The 16,071-nt window shown below is 36.1% G+C and overlaps 1 protein-coding gene across 2 annotated transcripts in view; it reads right to left on the bottom strand.

Moving 5' to 3' along the window:
• Positions 1-16,071, bottom strand: part of LOC138713236 (probable tubulin polyglutamylase TTLL9) — a 616,516-nt gene that overhangs the window by 67,194 nt on the left and 533,251 nt on the right. The gene's annotated exons all lie outside the window — the stretch shown is intronic.

Raw genomic sequence — 16,071 nt, 5'->3', positions numbered from 1 at the left:
AATACCTAACATGTTGATCCCTTTCTCGTATAGTTTGCCTACGAAAATGTTACTAATTATTGAATTATTTAGAATAACCTTTCAACATTAAGGTAAAGTACGGTACGTAAATTAGTCATTCAGTACGTAGTAATATGTGATATCTGGTAACAGTTGGCAACACTGACAAGACGGTAATATTTGCTGTTTAGGAACTGTTCTTACCTGATCCTCATTATAGTCAGTGAGCACTTATTGCCAGTGCAGCTGAGAACGGTACCACCCACTACGTCACGTCAGCAATCTGCCAATCATAGTTGTTCAGTCTTAATGCCCACTGACTGCGTCAAAGGCAACACACTCGCACTTTGCGTTTCTGGGGTGTATCCTTGAGTACACTGTCCAGTCAGTGGCATCTGTTGTCACTTCGGCTGAGAGTGGCACCACTTCTTAAACAGAAGTGACGTCAGCAATCTACCAATCACAGTTGTCAATCTTATTGTTCACTGTCTGCGTCAAAAGCAAGACACTCGCACTTTGCGTTTCTTGGATGTGTCCTTGAATAACTGTCCAGTCAGTGGCATCCTTTGCCATTTCGAATGAGATTGGTAGCTACCATTTCCTAAATAAATGTGATGTCAGCAATCTGCCAGTCACAGTTGTCAGCTTTCTCGCCCACAGGTTGTGGCAAAGATAAGATACTCACTCTCAACGTTCCCATTACTTATTTCACGCGCTAGAAACGGTTGCTTTGGTTATACATACAATCGTAGTATTGGTAGAGGGAGATGAATGGAAAACTCTATTTCTGAATTTTTAGCCCTGAAGATACTACAGAAATTAGACATTTCACACACGTTCTAACGGTCACCATATATCACTGCTGCAATAGCTACCTCTCATTTTTCCACCTCTTCTGTCTTTATTTCTTTCTATCTTACACATCGTCTTGTGTGTATGTGAATGCGTGGGGTTGCATACAGTACGAATGGGGGAGGAACGTCTCTCTGGTTATAGACAATATAGGTTTGTTCTTAATACAATTATAGGAGGTAGAGGAAGACGAATAATGATATAATAATATATATTTATTCACAGCACTTCTTTACATGTAATGGTGTACCTCACATTTCTGTATCCGGTGCCACCATTAACATATTATTACAATAATACATTATTTGCAGTACACGTCTACACAAATACTCCCAATTACCTTTTTATTACTTGGTCTAATTTTCCCTTCAGTATTTCTCCTACATTTCACTTGCTGTTCTCTATTTGTTCATTAATCCTAATATATCTAATATTATATATTCTTTCACACCCCCCTTTTCCTCTAACTACTATTCACTAAAATCTCAATTTCAATTTTTCTCTATAACGGAAGATGAATAGAAAACTCTACTGCTGGGTTTTTAGTTCCGGAGATGCTACAGAAATGAAATATTTCAGGCACGTCCTAACGGTCAGCAGATATCACAGTGCAATAACAGGTTTGGAAACAAACCATTCAATTGGTCCATAACGCCGTCTTTGCACAACACCAATTCCGGTTGGATTTCCGTAGATTTGAACCGGCACGGAAGGCCGACGTTCTAGCTATACGGCGACGTCTTCTGCAATTACCTGAATTCTGCCATAACTTACAAACTAATGGCTTCACAACTTTATTACTATAACTCTCTATCGAGCAGGTCTACGAAATAAATTGTTTAATCGTTCTCGAGATTGGCTGCGAGCATGGACAGAGCGTCCTTCGCAGTCGCCCACAGCTCTGCGATCGTTTGTAGAATATAAGAATTATGTTCGCTCTGTGTTCGACCACTGTCGTACCATCCATCTTCCGTACAGCCGATCTGCCAGACAGTTTCGACGCTGAAGTGGTCACGCACAGAGCAGGTCGTCACGACAGTAGAGGTGGCCGGCCAGACGGCCGGATAGTGAATCTTTTCAAATTTAGGTAGAGGGAGTACATGATGCCAGGCAGCATATAGTAGACTATACTGTGTCGGTTAGAATCGTGCACAACCGGTTACGAAAAATAGAAATGATATATTGCTACTGAACGCCTGGCGCTATAGACAGTATGCGAACTCTTCCGTCTCGCAGAGTGGTCCAATGGTCGGTTTAACGAATGTCCGAGTCTTTCTCGGGTGTACGGCTCTGGGTCATGAAAGACAGACGACATTGAGCCATCCAGGAGTTCCAAGTTCAATTGATATTTCCTCCTCTCTCCCCATTGATTGATTGATTGATTGATTGATTCATTCATTAATCTAGGTATTGCAGCAGCACGCACCATGGAACTACAATCATTAGAATATCATGGACTTATTATGAATTTATTAATTTGTCCTGCAGAATAATCTCTGTAATGTTGACAATTAATATTTGAGGAGAAAAATTCGCTCCGGCGCCGGGGATCGAACCCGGGTCCTTGATTCTACGTACCAAGCGCTCTGACCACTGAGCTACACCGAATTCAATCCACAGCACCGGATCGAACCTTCCTCCTTCAGTGTTTCCCTTTGTGGCCTGACTCCAAGTTAAGCATAATGTTGACGTAGGCCTACCTGTATATGTCTATGTCAACTGTCATTATACTAGGAGCGCACTCAGTTGAGCGACTTATTTGGCCGGAGCGAATTTTTCTCCTCAAATATTAATTGCCAACATTAGAGAGATTATTCTGTAGGACAAATTAATAAATCCATAATATTCTCATAGCTAGCAGTGCATCATAACTGCGGAATCCCGGCCAAATAAGTCACTCAACTGAGTGCGCTCCTAGTATAATGGCAGTTGACACTAGACAAGGTTCGATCCGGTGCTGTGGATTGAATTCGGCGTAGCTCAGTGGTCAGAGCGTTTGGTACGTAGAACCAAGGATCCGGGTTCGATCCCCGACGCCGGAGCGAATTTTTCTCCTCAAATATTAATTACAGTCATTAGAGCTTGAGAGTGCTTTTATTTTTGTTAATAACTTTTTATCTCCTTAAAAATGATTTATTACAGAAATAATAATACAACCACTAGAATAATTAAAAGACATAGGCTATATTAACAACTACTCTTTCAGAGGTAGCCTATGTATTTCGAGTTTAAAATATGAACGTTACAATAGTAAGTGTGTACATATTTGCTCTTCTATTTTGTAAGTAATTGTAATTTATTTTAATCTTGTATTTGTTTACATGTCAGATTTCATCTATGCAATACGCTTATTTCCTTTGTTGTTACCGGTGTCCATTAGTTGATTTATATATTAGTTATGAAAATAAATGTAGCAAAGTCTTCAATCAATTATAATCCTATTTCAAGCTAACACTTTTTTAATTAGGGAAAGTAAATTTCCTTCAATTGTTACTCCGTTCGTATCGTTGCTTACGAGATTATACAAGCTGGCGCATAGCGCGATCGAGAGTAGGTCTCTGAGAGTCATGACAATTTCTGCCGCTAGGTTCGCCTCGCTGTGAAAGAAATGATGAATAGCTCCATTACTAAGCATTGTGTATCGTGAAAATAGTTTGATTAATTGTGCATTATTGATCGAGTACGAAAATTATAAATATGCCAAGCATATTACAGTCGTATTTGAGATTCAGTGATGACTTGTTAAATATCAGTATGCAGATTTTCAGCGTCATTTAATGGAATTTACAATTTTGTTTCCCGAAAGTCTGAATTTGTTGAATTAAAAATTTTGCTTCCAAACTACATTGTTCATATGGTTCATTTACTTTGGCAAGTTGATTGTTTTCAGTTCCGTGTTTTTCCTTCAGATTTCGTTCCCTCTAATTTGATATAATTGCTGCAAGTGAACTACCGGTTTTTGCTACTTTCAGACATTATTATTATTATTATTATTATTATTATTATTATTTTATTATTATTATTATTATTATTATTATTATCATCATCATCATCATCATCAACAACATTATTATTATCATCAAAATCAAATTAATATAGTTCTTAGCTTGTCTTCCTTAAGGCAATCAGGAGCGTTATTCGAGGAAAAGAGTATGATTTACCATCATCATTTATAGTGGCGAAATATTCCACGACAATGGTTAATTATTACTGCTGAATACTGACACATAAACTGAAACAGATCTTGATACAGACCCTGGTGATGCCTTACTTTGACTATTGCGACGTTTTGTATAGTAATCTCAGTGTTGGATTATCATTGAGGCTTCAGAGTGTTCATAATGCTTGTGTTCGTTTCATTTTTGACAACCGTCGCTATGATCATGTCTCCGAGTATTTCTTTCAATTATCTTTGCTTCGTTTACGGGAGAGACGTTCAGTTCATTCACTCTGTTTGCTGTATCAGATTTTAAATAATTCCACACCTATTTACCTAGTTCCTCGCTTCACACTTTTAGCATCCCACCACAACCGTGATACGCGTTCACAGCATAACCTTGTTCTATCAATTCCATTCCATCAAACATCTCTCTACTCTGCTTCCTTCACAATACACACAGCTCGTTCCTGGAATTCCTTGTCGCAGGAAATCAGGAGCAGTCGGAGTCTAAAATCTTTTAAGTACATCCTACTTAGAAATGATTTAATGAACAGAACTAGACTCTTGCGGAAGTTTCTAAATAGTCTTAAATGACCAAGTTGTTATTTTTTTTCTCCTCTCTCTTCTTCTTTTTTCTCTTTCCTTTTTTATTATATTGATATATTACTTAATCATTTGTGTTTGTATGCCATTTAGTACGACTTTGCTAATCAACATTTTATGTCTTGTAACCAACATGTATTCTCCTATTAGTATATTAACTGTATAATATATCTCAAGTGAATTAATCGTCGAATTTATCTCGGGCATTTTAGGTCTTATAAATTGTGTTTGTGTGTGTGTGAGTGTGTATATTCCCTTTATGTTATGTAACTGATTTTGATTATGTGTAATTTTCTACTTTATTTGATATATTATGTAACCGATCTTGACTATTTGTAATTTTATATTATGTAACTGATCTTCTATTGTAATTTTCTACTGTATTTTATGTAATTTCTAAGGTATTTTCTTTTGTGTTGTTTTGTAATCTAATTTTGTATTTAATGTATATTATTGAAACCTGGTTGAGTGGAAGAGAAGGCCTCATGGCCTTAACTCTGCCAGGCAAAATAAACCTACTACTACTACTACTGCTGCTGCTGCTGCTACTACTACTACATATGCCATTTGCATTATTTAGGATACAAGATACGTAGCAATGCGATTTTAATGTTGAGCATGCCGAGTTTAGTGTAACGTACTCCCCTCATCCTCCAAGCCAAATCAAACATTATTACGACATTACGAGTAATAAATAAATAAATGATAATTACTACAATTATTCGTTGTGATAAAGTACAATTATCACTGAATGGTGTACCGAAGATTTTACTTTATGTTTTCATTAAATTGACATGTCATGAGTGACGACAGAAAACAGCTCAGGGGAGCGAGATTCAGACATTACTAAAAATGAAATGGGGATCGGGGAGAGCAGATGCGCATGTGCCTATGGGCGGCAAATTCTAAAAAATATTGTCCCTGAGATTCCTGAGATATTTGTTTATGTTTTGGGAAATGGTCAAATTCGAAAACCATTTCTAATCACATATATTACAGTCTAACTTCCTAATTAATTTAATTCTAACTCCTAATTTAAAAACTGTTTACACACACTAAAATATCATAGCATTTGCTATTACTACCCACTACTGGATTAATCTTGCACAGGATAGAGACCGATGGTGGTGGGCTTATGTGAGGGCGGCAATGAACCTGCGGGTTCCTTAAAAGCCATTTGTAAGTAACAGGTTAATCAGCAGGTCTATTAGATATTTATTATATTTATTTCACCACTGCAATGTGCGCAAGAAAATCGCATTTGTACTAATCATGTATTGTGACTGCTGTTTGCTTTAGTAAAAATCATAACAGTTCAACGTCAATATATTTTAAAAAAGAAAGGGATAAGTTAGGCCTACTTACAAATGATTAAATTATGAAGTCAGGAAAATGGAAGATAATACAATACCTTAATTCATTGGAATAATAATAATAATAATAATAATAATAATAATAATAATAATAATAATAGTAATAAATGAATACGTGAAAAGGGTAGACTACAGTGTTCATGTAAAATATATTAAGTTTCTTTCATTATTTCCGAAAAGGTATGGTGTATGAACTGAACACCAGAAAGGTAGTACCTTAGTTTATAATATGTAATATCTTTTAATATCAAGAATGACAGCCTTTTATTGTAATATAATTGAGACGTAGAAGTTTGGAAATTACGTCTATTATCCATAAAATATTATACGAAGCATTCAATAAGCAATGGTGAGTCCTTTAAATGTCCCAAATGTCATTGTCATTTAAGTGTTCTGCTATGAATATTTAGGATGGAACAGCGCTCCGAGCGGCGGAATTGGCATTACGAGGGAACCACTTCAGACCCGTATTTCAAGCGCTATGCGCCAGCTTGTATAATCTCGTAAACAACGATTCGTATAGTTAGGAAATGTCATCAGAGTTCCTGTATGGTGAAATGCGTTTGGTATTCTGTCCTATGTATCTGTGGTTCTGTCTAGCCAGCAAGACATCAGGCGTAACCGCTGAAGGTCGGATATTCGGTTGGATGCTCAAGTTCGCCGGTTATTCTGCGACCGGTTCTAAACCAGTTCTAAGCTCTGTTCTGCAGCTCTCTGGTGTCGATGACAAAATCATTAAATAGATGTAGCTATACAGAGTAATAAACAATAATATGACGGGAACAGGAGAAAAAGAACAAAGGTAGAACGGAATAAAGAGGAATAGACTGAGGAAAACAAGAAAAATATAGCGGACAAGAAAACAAGATCAAAAGAGAAGAAGAGAAGTAAAAAATAGGACAGATGGAAAGAGATGATGGAACAAGGAAAAACGAAAGGATAGAGAGAAAAAATTGGGAGAAGAAAGAAGACAGAAAATATGAAAAATGGAAAGAAGGTAGAAAAAAAGGAGAGAAAAGATTGAGAGGAGGTAGATAGAAGAAATGAAAAATAAAGGAAAGGAAAGAAGAATGGGGGAGCAAAAGAGGTAAAAAAATAAAATACAGGAAAAAGAATGAGAGGTAGAATAAAAATGAAAAATAAAGGAGAGGAAAAAAGAATGGCATTAGAAAGAGAGGTCGAAAAATAAAAAATGGAGGAGAGGAAGAAGGAAGGTAGAAAGATTAAAAATAGAGAGAAAAAAAGAATGGGAGGATGAGAGGTAGAATAATGAAAACTAAAACGAGAGGAAAAAAGAATGGGGCGAGGAAGAAAAGTAGAAAAATGAAAACTAAAGAAGAGGACTAGCTACATATTACACATTATTTTTCCATTGCAGAATGGACAATATTCCCTTATAATGTCAATCAATGTAAGTGTTTTGTCATAATTATAAAAATATCACACGAGAGTTCTTTCACCATCATGTGTTATTAGAAAGTCACAGAGTGGGAAATGAATCGAATTCTCAATTGATAACTCAGCAAGATCACAAGTTTCATTTCTTTATCGTTACTTCAATCCTATCTTGAGCGGTGAACACAGTTAAATTGGAACCCTGAAGATTAGAATAAAAAAATAGGGTAGGTTGCAAGACTTGCAAGCCAAGAGAATCCTCTGAGGCGAACTCATTCCTGTTAAACTCTATACCTCAAAATTCTGAGACAAACATAAAATATCCTAGCAAGCTGATAAAACCAGAAAACGTGATCAAGTTATTTAAAATAACATTTGAAAACACACCTAGTCACCAGCGTAGCTCAGTCGACTAAGGCGCTTGCCTGCTGATTCGGACTTGCGCTCGGGGGCGGGTTCGATTCCCGCTTGGGCTGATTACCTGGTTGGGTTTTTCCGAAGTTTTCCCCAACCATAAGGCGAATGTCAGGTAATCTAGGCGAAGTCTCGGCCTCATCTCGCCAAATACCATATCTCTATCACCAATCCAATCGACACTAAATAACCTAGTAGTTGATACAGCGTCGTTAAATAACCAACTAAAGAAACACACTTTGGTTCCATGAATCTCTTTAAAATCACTCGCGGACTACCAGGGGTCCGCGGACGAAAAAATTAGGAACGTTTATAGGTTAAAACTTCGCAGCTGTTCAGAAATGGTGATCTGATACTGTGTTTATTTTTAAGCTACGCAAGAGCTTGCAAGTAGGTCACATAGCTGTGGAGACCCTCCATCAGCCAAGAGAACATGCATGTCTTTCAGCAAAAAACAAATCTATATCGTACTTTTAAGTATAGTCGGCATTATGTGTTTCAAGTTCAGATGAAACATGTTTTATATCACCTGCACTGGCACCGAAAAGTACTGGCACACTCAGTGTTTTGCCTATAAGATCTGTATGAAGGTCAAGTTTAAGAAAATAAAATGTTTATTCCTTAATGTAATGTAAAACTAAACATCTTTCACAGAAATCATAACAACAATAACACGAAATAATTATTTACAAAAAAAAATCTATTTTCTGATTTCAATAAAAGTATTGGCACATTATACTAATGCATAGCTATAATAGGTCCCTGTAATGTATTTTCAGTATCCTGCATTCTAGCCATTAGCACAGTTGACAGCTTCCAGACGTCTCGGCATTGAATGAACCAAATTTCTTGTCTTTTCAGGACAAATTTCAGATCACTCATCTAACAAGGGAAGGGTTTCGGCTCGAACAGGAATTTTTGGTTAAAAATTTGTACAGAGGCTTGCCTTACAATGATGATGAAGACCGTAAAAGCATTCGTTTGTGTAACTCTCCGTTTGGTTGGTATTGGTCAATACACTTCTTTAAAAATGTACATGAGGATTCTCTATAAAATGCATGAAACAGCATGGAGCAGAGCAATAAGCATAACACCCAGAAGCAACACCTGAACAATCTTCTGAACCACACTCCAGTGCTGAAAAATCAAATGCCACCTGAATTACATTTTTGAAATCCGAGACTTGTTCAGGATTCACGTAACAAGCTGTCTGCCAGGAATACTGAAGCGTAGGGCGGTATACTGGAGCAGACAACTGGTTATGCATAACAGAGAACATTTTCATTATAAACACTCGATTTCCCAATTTAAGTTCTGGATTCCCAGCATGAGTCCTTATGTAATCTGTTATCCTCCGCGCATATATTTTGTATTGTCTAAGGAAATAGATATTCAGAGTCTGGTTATATTTAGTTTTTTTAGGTGGAATGATCATACATTCCATGTCCTAGCCTTGGAATGTTTCATTTATTAAGGTTGTGTCCTTGTGCGCATTCAATGAATCACACAACAGTGTACACTTTTGATTAGGTGCAATATTTTCAGACAGAACGTTCGAGAAGAATATTCTTAAATGGGCTTTAGATATTTTACCACTCGCACTAGCTTCTAGGCTAGGCTAGGCTTACGGGTAAGGTGTCCCATCCCCTTAACTTGTGCAGTGCTCTCCCCAACCCTCAACTTGTACAGTGCTCTAACAGACAAACCACACATTACACAAACGAATGCTTTTGTGAGCTTTACAGAGATGTAAGGATGGGCCTGTATACAATCTCTGGATACGAAATTCCTGTTCGAGCCGAAACCCTTCCCTTGTAAGAATCATCTTAAACTCTTTCTTATTAGATGGCATAGATATAGGCAAAAAGCTTCGCAAGACTGTCCACAAATAACATACATTTATGCGCTCTTGTTTACTCCACATGCATAATGATTTTTACCGGGAATTTAGTAAAGTTAGGTGGCCCAAATGTTGTAGCTGGGTCTGTGCAAGGTAGCTATATATGTTTTACTAGTAGTGTCATAAGTAGAACCCGGATGTTTAGGCATTTATAAAAGTTAAAATAGACAGGCAAAAAACGCAATAAAAACGTAAAAAAGGCACAATATTTTAGCAATAAATTTAAATTATATCAACATAACTCACATATTTACTTTGTAGGTGACACATGTTGACTTATAAAATACTTTTTTTCCGTGATTAACTGTCTTTTCACAAATCTTACACAACAAAACTGTTCCATCGGTTGAAAACACATGTGCACCAAATTCACTAACGTATGCATGAAGTTTACTTTTCAGTAGTTTACTGAATTTAGGCATTCTACCTTATACCTTCTGTCACCCGACAATAACTGACTGTTCATCACTCAAATTTCTTTCTCCTACAATAACAAACAAGTGTAGCACAAAATTGTAACAGTAAGATTTGAAAATATGAAAGGAAACAATTGAAAATGCTACAAGACATCTTCTATGAGCACGAGCTTAATATTTAAAATTATAAAGCTGATTGTTGGTACCGTGAAGACATGACAATATTATATTTGTAACTGTGGATTGTCGATCATTATTCATATTACACCAATAGTATGAAAGGACGATTATTAGCAGATTAAGCACCGAAATAAATGAATTTTATTTACTATTGTTAGTAAAGTTAGTGATTGTTTCAAATATTTAAATTTCATACACATTACTTTACAATTAATTATAAAATTGCAAATAAACAAGAACTATTGCTTTAAAACGACGAAAAAAGCATTTATTTTATTCCTATCGCTCTTATTTCCGGCAACCAATCACGTTGCAGGTCTGTTACATTCAAACGTGTGCGTCTTGTGATTCGCTGATGATGACGTTATGCATTTCCTAAGGCTCGATAAATATTTAATATAATCGCTCGCCATTTTGGCTCTTTCGTTGGCGTTAGCAGAAAGCACACAAGGACGTTATTTTCCGCTCAATTATTTGCTCAATTACAGTGCGTTTGATTTATTATTATAGGAGCTACGACATGATAATGTTTAACGGTGTGGCAAATAGATTCCTCGTATAGTAGCTCGGCAACGAAAGAACAAAAATGGCGAACGATACTACCTACAGATGCCTCAAACTAGCAAGCTGTCTCGTTCGCGCAGGCGCATAGAGCACTTCTCCCCTACCACTGTCCGCCTACTGCTGTGCACTGTGGACTAGAACAGTACAGCTCAGTTCTAATGACAGTTGAGAAGGCTGCATAGGGAGGGCACATCTTGAATACATTGTCAAGAGGTGAACTTTTCAGATAATATGACTATACCTGGGTATCGGAGCCTAGGTGGGCCCCCTCCGTTAGCTCTACTACTTCCCCTCTCCAGGCAGCTTCATAGTTTGTGGCATCTGTACTTAGACTTTATAGAGCCTTCACTTCCTAAGACGTAAGCAAAGAAGAGGAGTCACGCCGGAAATAACAGCGTCGCGACTATAGTAAGAAACACCTTAAAAAGGCAAAATAGGCAAAATAAAAATTGGCCCTATCACTTTGATTTACTCCAAATAACATTTATATCTATGGAAATAATGATCTACTTCCGCCCAGTAAAAAAGGCATTTTGCCAAACATCCGGGCCCTAGTCATAAGTGTATTTAACATCTCCAAGAAATCACCAATAATGTAAATCCTTCTTTCACTAACAGGAACACACAGGAGGAATGACGAGAGCTTGGAATCTGGTCTCACGATCTGTTACTACAGAGATACACCAGATAGGATCCATCGTGCTCCACGAATCTATCAGACATTTCCCCAATATGGTTCAAGAGCAAAGCGCAGTCCGTGTATGTTGCTGCAATGAAGAGTTACAGAGGTTAGCCTAGTGCAGTGCATCATATTTGACGAATTGGTAAACTGGCTCGTGCAAAGGAATCGAATAAATAACGTGAACGTGAGGATTTGTGTTGTAATTGAATTGAAGGCACTCGAATGACGCCATTCAGTCACACTACATTCTTATGTCCACAAAGGAAACAAGTTAAGAAATGAAGATATACGCAACCAACTGGAAATATATATTTATGTTAGGCCAATATTATTTTACAGGCTCTACAGTCCTTTTGGGATTCTGGTCTACTACTTTCAAAGAAGTTCTCGTAACATAATTTTAGTCATCACTAGACTTCGTGGAATTGCCACGAGAATCGTAAGGTTTACTACGCACGCAGTATAGACTGTATGAGAAGGGGACGTGCGATGGACGGACTATGCCTCTAATGTAAACACTGAGCAGTATACTGCGGTTACAATAAAACTTGTATTGTGCATTCAAGAAATATAATGAATTATCATTGAAGTAGGAAATGTCTAAACATGTAAATACACAATTATTTTGTAGTGAGCTATATTAACTCTTAAAATTTAATGTAATATACTCACATCATCCTTGAATATGTGCAGTGAAGAGTTACGTACATTTTGACCGGCTGCCAAAGTGAACCTCCTCCGATGGTCACTCAAACAGTTTTTATATTGGGAAAATGTACGTTCAACATCACACGATGTAATAGGAACATATTTGAAGAATGGAAAGTCACTACTTTTTAGTACACCAATTTCAGACGTCTTGTCGTGACCTGATAGTACATTATTTATAATACGAAGTTGTAAATAGGCAGAATTTTTAGCAATAATGTTTCCCAACTTACAATTCACTTTTTCTGAAATTAGTTAATTGTTATTTTGGATAACGGTTTGTGATACTTTATACACTATATTAAGGGCTTCTGAGAGTTGTAGTTTAGACGATCCTAATAGGATGATGCTTTTGGACACGATTTTAAAATTAGACTCAATGAACAGAATATCTTCCAATAGCTGTTCAGAAGGCAATGATTTTACAGCTGCAACAGCAGGACTGTCTGTGCTATCCAATGCATCAATTACCTCCATTATTTTGCCGTAATATTCTGCATAATAATTAACAGCATCCAACCACGTTTTCCAACAGGTCAAGACTGGCTGCGGGGGTAAGGGTATTCCAGGAAAAATTTTATTTGGAACAGCAACACTCTCATTGTGGCATGTTTGATTGAATTTTTGTCTGCACTGAACAAATGTTAAGCTTTGACTTTTTCAACCACAGTAATGCAAAAACAAGTGCTTACATAGGTATACATTAGCTGTAGCTGCTCTATCTATTTGGACCGGTCACAACTCTTAACATGAACTGCTTATACTTCGAGACCGGGCGGTCGCTCACCTCTTCTATACTACCGTACATCGGCAACCTGATTGCATGCTGCGTGTGGCAATTCAACGAAGTCTAGTCATCACAATGTGCAGCTCTTTGGCTGAGAGGTCAACACGATACAGAGTCACACACAACAATATCTTGTTATCACTTTTACGGGTTGGAAGTGAAATAACCCTTCAGGTTTTCAGAGAGAATAACTCATGTTGTATGCAACAAAAAAAATGTAATGCCATATTGGTGGAAAGTTCAATACTCCAGCCACAATGCCCACAGTTAGCATATTGCATCTTACAAGTGAAACAATATTGATACAGAAAGTGCTGCTTCTATAGCATTTCTCAAGACTTGCTGGCTGATCCTCAAATTAACGGAAGTTTAACACATATCAATGGTTACTTTTCAATTCTGGCAACAATAACAACATGGCTAGAAAAAAGAGATGGGAGCCATGGATGAATATATAATAGGATGCGAAACTGCGGTCGGCACCATCTGACGGAAGGGGGTTCAAATAAGATGATCAGCGCCCGACGTCGTGGGTGGTGAACATTAGAACTACGTGTTGGGTAGTTCTCTATTTATCCTTTCGTTCGAGACGAACAAACGATGCTCGAGAAGACAAGATGGCAGCCAGAAACTTGCTAATGCGTGGACATAAAGTGATACTAATTGTGTGTATAAGCAGTGTATGTTAAACAGTGATGTTTATAGATGTTGTAAAAATAGTGTTGTTGAATGTATTGTAAAGTAATAGTAATATAATAAATTGAACTATCTAAGTAGTTTTTCCATTGCTTTGTACACTAAATACCCAAAGAATACAATCCCAATTATATAACCTATTGCTTCATTTTCTGTCTCTGTTTGGTTATATTTTAATTGGGTAGTGTAAAATAGATCGTCTCTTTTATCTTCCTGTTGGCTTCGGTAAGAATTTTCTGTGGAAGATGGTGTGAGAAATAAAAATGTAAATGTTTTATTTCAAATTGGGTTAGTTGAGAATATCGATGAGGATGGGAGGGAAGGAATATTTTCAGCATAGTTTAACATTTTCGTCACCAGGTGCGCTGCTAAGTGCATGGAGTAATTAGTTTTTGTTTTCGCTACTTGGTGCGCTGCTAGATGTAATAAGTTCTCCTTTGTCCAACAGATGGCAGCAAGATCAGTTCCTATATTAACGCTTCTAGTATGTGTTACGGGAAACTCAGTAAGTTTCGAATCCTGTGGGAACATTCATTCAGTTGTCAAAAAGAATAAAGGTTTCGAAGAATATCTGCAACAATGCGTAGGAAAAATTGAAAAAGAAATGAGAGAGAAAATGAAAAAAAGTATTGAAAAACAACATTGGGTACCAATCAATGTCTAACACTGTCAATGTCGAACAAATTGCATGTTCATAATATGTGTGCTATGTCCGACGATACGATCATATTTCACCTTTTTTAATATTTATCTTGACTCCGACTCAACGACCGCAGAACTTTATACTGTCTTCCTCTTCTATTTCAAATTCTGCACACCTCAACCCCTCAAGTCGTCTCGTCTTGTGTATTTATGCTCCAATACTCGATCTCAGATCACTGACACATTGAATCTACTTCATCATAACACTTCCCGATACTCTTCATCATTCACCACTTCAATTTCTCGTCACTGAAACTCCTTACCTCTTACCTTAAAGGGCTGTCAGTCATTGTCTACTTTCAAAAGCCGATTGTCAAATAGGCTGCTTAGACTGTGATCTTTCTTAAAATATAATTTTTCTACTACATGGCTTTTATTTTTAATATATAAATTTTCTCTATTATTTTAATAATAATAACTTCGATTCACATTGCTGTAATTCTTTGGCTCTTAGAATTACATATAACTAGACTTGTTTTCATTTTGATCTTAATAATAATAATAATAATAATAATACTAATAATAATAATAATAACAATAATAGTAAATAATAATATTATTAAATAAATAAATAAACAAACAAAGAAGCGAGTAAATAAATGAATAAGTAATAAACAAATAACTAATAAATAAATAACTAATAAATAAATAAACAAATAATTAACTAATAAATAAATAACTAATAAATAAATAAATAATAAATAAATAACTAATAAATAAATAAGTAACTAATAAATAAGTAAATAACTAATAAAGAAGTAAATAATTAATAAGTAAGTAAATAACTAATAAATAAGTAAATAAGTAAATAACTAATAAATAAGTAAATATCTGATAAATAAGTAAATAACTAATAAATAAGTAAATAACTAATAAATAAGTAAATATCTAATAAATAAGTAAATAACTAATAAATAAGTAAATAAGTAAATAACTAATAAATAAGTAAATAACTAATAAATAAGTAAATAAGTGAATAAATAAATAAATAAATGAATAAATAAATAAATAAATAAATAAATAAATAAATAAATAAATAAATAAATAAATAAATAAATAAATAAATAAAGTCTAGGAAGTTCTGCAAGTTGAAAATTTTGTCTTCAGTGCTTTTGACGAAGATTTTTCACCATGGGACCTTGATCACTTCAAGTAATATGCGCCCATGACGTCAGTTGAAGTAGAAAGTTTTTCAATATACAGATATGTTTTCCAAGACAACCGGCGATCCTTCAAACCGGAGACCCTACGAATGGCGATGGCTCTTTACTGCAATGCTGAACGTGAATTTCAATTCCTTTTAATTGCTTAAGATCGCGTAATTCCTGAAGGCCGCGCCTGAGAAAAGGAGTTGTGTGACAAAAAATGGCCCTCCATGCGAGAGTTATCATCCTCGGAATTTGGTACAGAGATCCTGAACCACCCTATATATTAGATTTTTTTATTAGGTTTATTTACGACACTGTATCAACATCTAGGTTATTTAGCGTCTGAATGAAATAAAGGTGATAATGCCGGTGAAATGAGCCTGGGGTCCAGCACCGAAAGTTACCCTGCATTTGCTCGTATTGGGTTGAGGGAAAACCCGGAAAAAACCTCAACCAGGTAACTTGCCCCGACCGGGATTCGAACCCGGGCC

This window comes from Periplaneta americana, chromosome 14 (assembly GCF_040183065.1).
Source record: "Periplaneta americana isolate PAMFEO1 chromosome 14, P.americana_PAMFEO1_priV1, whole genome shotgun sequence".
Taxonomy (NCBI): domain Eukaryota; kingdom Metazoa; phylum Arthropoda; class Insecta; order Blattodea; family Blattidae; genus Periplaneta; species Periplaneta americana.
The sequence above is the reverse complement of the archived record's forward strand: the minus strand, read 5'-3'. Positions and strand labels throughout refer to the sequence as shown.